Source organism: Cebus imitator, unplaced genomic scaffold, assembly GCF_001604975.1.
Source record: "Cebus imitator isolate Cc_AM_T3 unplaced genomic scaffold, Cebus_imitator-1.0 Scaffold175, whole genome shotgun sequence".
In the NCBI taxonomy this organism is placed as follows: domain Eukaryota; kingdom Metazoa; phylum Chordata; class Mammalia; order Primates; family Cebidae; genus Cebus; species Cebus imitator.
The window spans coordinates 3,632,364-3,638,354 of record NW_016107490.1 but is presented as its reverse complement, the minus strand read 5'-3'; the positions used below and the strand labels follow the sequence as shown (position 1 = coordinate 3,638,354).

The following is a 5,991-nucleotide window of genomic DNA, read 5'->3' as shown; positions in this document are numbered from 1 at the left end:
ATCAATTGATTAGGGTATTATCCACCTAGGCTTCTCCACCTTTATAGTTATTCTTTTTTCGCTTTGTAATTAATTAGTTTCTTGTAGAGAGATCATACAACTTTCACTCACTAGTTTTAGCATCCATTGAATATTTTCAGCTGAATCAATCAGTACCAAATGATTGCCAAATAGAGATTTTCTAACTCCATCATTCCTTTTACATTTTTTGGTTGGCACTCCCCTAAAACATAGAGCTTTCCCTTCTCTCCAATTTATTCATTGATTTATATCATGTGGACTTGTGGCTTATTTTATTTGATGAGTTGTAATTTGTTGATTTGGCCAGTAAGAGCCCCTTCAAGCTAGCGCCTCTGTTCTTTTGACATGTCCCCATCATTCTTTGAGCATGTTCTGACTTTCTGAACAAAAGGACATTCCCTGCTCATCTTTGTGTTTCCTCTGCACTAACCCTGGAATGGGTTTTTTCTCTAAGATCTCGTCTCTTTTAGCAGAAAATTGTATTTAGAAACCAAGATCTGGGCAGTAGGTGTGCTGATAGTTTTGTGCCATTGTTGCTTCCAAGCCCTCTCATGGAACAGAGCTAGGGAATAAACACAAATGCATACATGCACACACACACACACACACACACCCCCCATACACATACACACAAACCTATACATTTCTGTATCTACAGATACTGAAAGCTATAAGAATTTATACCAGTACTTCCAATTCCAACCTTATCCTAGTTTTCACCCTTCCTAAATTTGTAATTCTTTTCTCTGACTATAAGAAATCTGGCTTCTGCTCTTTTCCTGCCACCACCGAGTGTGCAGAGGTGGTCTCAGGTGTATTCAAGATTCGGCTTCACCTGTAACCCGCAGCCTTGACCGAGGAAGGCATTGCTGCTGGAGGTGTAATGGATGTTAATACTGCTTTACAGGAGGTGCTGAAGACCGCCCTCATCCACAATGGCTTAGTATGTGGAATTTGCGAAGCTGCCAAAGCCTTAGAAAAGTGCCAAGCCCATCTTTGTGTATTGTGTGTGCTTGCATCCAACTGTGATGAGCCTATGTATTTCAAATTGGTAGAGCCCATTTGTGCTGAACACCAAATCAACCTCATTAAGGTTGATGAAAAGAAACTAGGGAATGGACAGGCCTCTGTAAAACTGACAGAGAGGAGAAACTGTAAAGTGGCTGGTTGCAGTTGTGTGGTAGTTAGGGACTATGGCAAGGGGTGTCATCAAAGAGTACTTCAAATGCAAGAAATGAACAAATAAATCTTGGGCACACACACACACACACAAAGAGAGAAAGAAAAAAGAAACCTGGCTCCTATTAGCCTCAGTCCTCCTCAAAAATAACCAGTCAATCACTGCCTCATTATTCACAGTCCCCTCACGGCTGCCCTTGGATGTTCTCCTCAGCTCCACATGGCCACTACCACTGCCCCCTGTGGTAACATCTTCTTGCATTTTGCACAGAACAAGCAAATGGCTTTTGTCCTGAATTACTCAGGAAGGGAGGGAGACAGGTGGGAAAGAAGTCAGGAAGGCAGAAAACAATCTTTTGATACCACAGAAATACAAAGGATCATAAGAGACTATTAGGAAGAATTATTATGCCAACAAATTGGATTACCTAGAAGTGGATAAATTTCCAGATGCATACAACATGCCAAAAACAAATCATAAAGAAATGGAAAATCTAAACAGACTAATAATAAATAAGGGTCACCATTACTCTGAGGAGAGGCCAGTAGGTAGAGAAATCGAAGTTAGAGAGGACTGGGAGGTGCTCTGTTGGTTTTGAAACTGAGGGTGCAAAAATGCACAGCGGTAAAACTTTTAACTTGGAGCAAAATCATACTCCTGGGAAATACTATCAGCATCACCACCACCAACAGCAACAGCCATCACTGCTGCCGAAACCTGCATGGGAAGCAGGCCAGCAGCCAAAATGAAGCTGTGACTATTGACCTGAAGCATTTCAGGAAGCCAGAAAGAAGCCTGTCACCAAACGAAGCCATTTCTTTGTGGGTAGTGTTCCTTCTGACATCACTGAGGAGGAAATGAGGAAACGATGTGAAAAATATGGGAAGGCAATTTCACAGAAAGAGGATTTAAATAACTAAAAAGGAAAAGTGAAATAATTTAAAGAAGAGGAACAAAAAAGAAATATGGGAAGGCAGGTGAGGTCTTCATAAGGATAAAGGCTTTGGCATTATGTGCTTGGAAGCACAAACCCTAGTGAAGATTGCCAAAGGGGGTCTGGACAATATGCAGCTGTGCGCACTCTGCCTGCCATAGTGCATCCCTTATAGTCCAAAACCTTCTAACAAACTTTTGGAAGAAGACCTTTCTTTGGCCAGGTGGAGAGGGCTGTAGTCATTGTGGATGATCAAGAAAGGCCATCAGGGAAAGGCCTTTCTCAGGGCAGCCAGTTGCTCAGAAAGCTCGAGACAGATGCACTGAAGACTTCTTCCTGATAACCACGTTTCCTCATCCTGTTACTGTGTAACCCATAGGCTAATTAGGTGACCAAGAAGGACTTCCAGAGAAGCTGGTTGTAAAGAACCAGCAATTTCACAAGGAGTGAGAACAGCCACCCCAGTGTGCACAGAATGGCTTTTGAATATGAGTATGCCATGCACTGGAAGGTGCCCATTGAGATGGAGAAGCAGCAGCAGGATGAAGTGGCCCGCAATATCAAGAAGGCTCATGAGAAGCTGGAGATGGAGATGGAGATTGCTCGCCTTTGTCAACGCCAGGTCATGCTAATGAGGCAGGATTTGATGAAGTGCCAAGAAAAGCTGTGGAGGATGGAAGAGCTGTACAACCAAGAGATGCAAAAATGATGGCAACTGGAGCCCACATGAGATGAGTGCAGGTACTGGGAGGAAGTGATGCAGTGGCAAGGGCAGGAAAGACTCAACGGAACCTCTGATATGAGAGAGCAGGAGATACAGATGGGCCAGTTGGGCATAACAGAGGCACCATGTCCCCTGCTCCTGTGCCAGCTGGGATCCCTGCTCCTCCAGAACTTAAACCTATGCTAGATGGTACCTTAGAATTGACCCCACCAACAACAGAATGCTTTGGCCAAGCTGCTGCAATGAAAGGAATTGGGACAATTGGAATTCCTCCTGTGTTGAACTGTGCAACTCATGGAGCTGAATTTGCTCCAAACACATGTCGCTGATAGTAATAAAGTTGCAGCGTCTAGTTCCTCAAAACCTTTAAAAGGACACCTTTTTGGACTAGCCAGAATTCTACCCTGGAGAAGTGTTAAGAGATTCTTCCCAATAGTTAGGTCTACCTTACCTTTACTACACTAGGGAATATGTTGGAGGAAGGGGATAAGGGAGGAGTGGTATTTAACAAATCAGTTCTGTGTGGTATATTGTTTAACTGATCGATTCTGTGTGGTGCATTACTGAAGTCTCAAATGTGACTGTTGAAGGCCTGGTGGAACCATGGTGAAACGGTTGTTCTTTTTTTCTCCATACTGTTTCATTTGCTTTCTTAGCCATATACCCCCCCCACCCAGAGACACTGCCACATACACCACAAAAAATAAACCTCCTTTCATGACCTTCGCCCCACTGCTCCATTAACTCCCAGGTGAGAATTCAGGCAAATGTCCACAAAGGTCCACAAACAATGTATGTATAGTTCTGCTTTATCCCATATTTTATCCCTTCATGTCCTAAGGAAGACATTTTCTCTTAGAGACTTTCATTTTAGTATATTTAAAAAAAAAAAAATCTTGTGTTAACTTGCCTCAATCTTTCTCTTGGGTAAGGACAACCCAGGAATGGCCCTTTTGGGTCTATGATGTTGATGTACACAGCTTTTCTTGATAGACACAGTACAATCTTGGGAACAAGGTTGCTGTATCCCGAAGGTCAGATGGTAGCTCTTAGCCTTGCCTATCTTAGGTAGTAGTTATGCTGTGCACTTTTAATTGATGTACTATGTTTGATTTGTTGCTGATACCTTAAATTTGAAGTTTTTCTGAGAAATGGAGCAGCAACGCAGCATCAACTTGTTAAAATATATTTTAAGCCTTAAAGAAAAAACCAGATTGAATCAGTAATCCCAGCAATTTGGGAGGCTGAGGCGGGCGGATCACAAAGTCAAGAGATCAAGACCATCCTGGCCAACATGGTAAAACTCTATCTCTACTAAAAATACAAAAATTAGCTGGGCATGCTGGTATGTGCCTGTAGTCCCAGCTACTCGGGAGGCTGAGGCAGGAGAATCTCTTGAACCCAGAAGGCAGAGGTTGCAGTGAGTCAAGATCATGTCACGGCATCAGCCTGGCAACAGAGACACTGTCTCAAAAAAAAAAAAAAGTCTCTCATCAAAGAAAAGACCAGAACCCTACAGCTTCACTGCTCAATGCTATCAAACATTTAAAAAACTATGGCCAGGCATGATGGTTCACATCTGTTATTCCAGCACTTTGAGAGGCTTAGGTTGGAGAACTCCTTAAGCCCAGGAGTTCGAGATCAGCCTGGGCAACATAGAGATAACCTGTCTCCACAAAAAATAAACAATTAGCTGGGTGTGGTGAAGGATGTTAATGGTCCAAATTACTCGGATGGCTGAGTTGGCAAAACTGCTCAACCCCAGGCAGTGAAGGCTGCAGTGAGCCGTGATCATGCCACTGCACTCCAGCCTGGGCAACAGGACAAGACCCCCATCTCAAAAAAAGAACTAATACCAGTCCTTCTCAAATCCTGCCAAAAAACTGAAGAGGAAGAAATGCTTCCAAACTCATTTTACAAGGCCAGCATTACCCTGACACCAAAATCAGACAAAGGCACTATTAAAAAAGAAAACTTGGCATCAGACTATAGCAAATATTTAAAAAAAAAAAAAAGCTACAGGCCAATATTTCTGAGGATCATAGATGCAAAAATTATTTTATTTTATGTATTTATTTTTTTGAGATAGAGTCTCCCTCTGTTACCCAGGATGGAGTGCAGTGGTGTGATCATGGTTCACTGCAACCTTGACCTTTCAGTCTCAGGTGATCCTTCCACCTCAACATCCTGAGTAGCAGGGACTTCAGGTGCACATCATCATACTCAGCTAATTTAAAAAAAAATGTGAATATACACACACACACACACACACACATATATTTGTATATACAGGGTCCCATTATGTTGCTCAGGCTGGTCTTGAGCTTCTGGGTCAAGTCATCCTCAGGCTTTGACCTCCTAAAGTGCTGAGATTATAAGTGTGAGCCACTGTCCCTGGCCAAGATGTAAAAATTCTCAACGAAATACTAATAAACTAATTCAACAGCACATTAAAAAGATTAAGCACCAAGATCAAGTGAGATTTGGGTCAGGGATTCACAGATGGTTCAACATATGCCAATCTATAAATACAATACACAACATTAACAGAATGAAGGACAAAAACCATACAATCATCTCAATGTAGAAAAAGCATTTGACAAAATTCAACATCCTTTCATGATAAAAGCTCTCAAGAAATTAGGAGGAGAAGTGTACCTCACCAGTAAAAGCCATATGTGACAAGCCCACAGCTAACACCATACTCAACAGTGAAAACCTGAAAGCTTTTCCCCTAAGATCAGGAACAATACAAGGACTTCCACTCTCATTTCTGTTTAACATAGTACTGGAACTGGAAGTCCTAGCCAGAGCAATCAGGCAAGAGAAAGAAGTAAAAGGCATCCAAATTGGAAAGGAAGAAGATTGTCCTTATTTGCAGGTGATATGATCTTATATATAGAAAAGCTGAAAGAATCCACCAAAAAGGCTGTTAGAACTAATAAACAAATTTAGTAAAGTTGCAGGATACCATACAACAATCAGTCATGTATAACGTTTCTATATACTAATAGCAAACTACCTGAAAAAGAAATCAGGAAAACAATTTTTTATAGCTCTCGTTACAAGAAATAAGATGCTTAGGAATAAATTTAACCAAGAAGGGAAAAGATCTGTACACTGAAAATTGTA

At 41.7% G+C, this 5,991-nt stretch overlaps 1 pseudogene; it reads left to right on the top strand.

Moving 5' to 3' along the window:
• Positions 1-877: 877 nt before the first annotated feature.
• Positions 878-3,508, top strand: LOC108315592 (annotated as a pseudogene).
• The last annotated feature ends 2,483 nt before the right edge of the window (positions 3,509-5,991 follow it).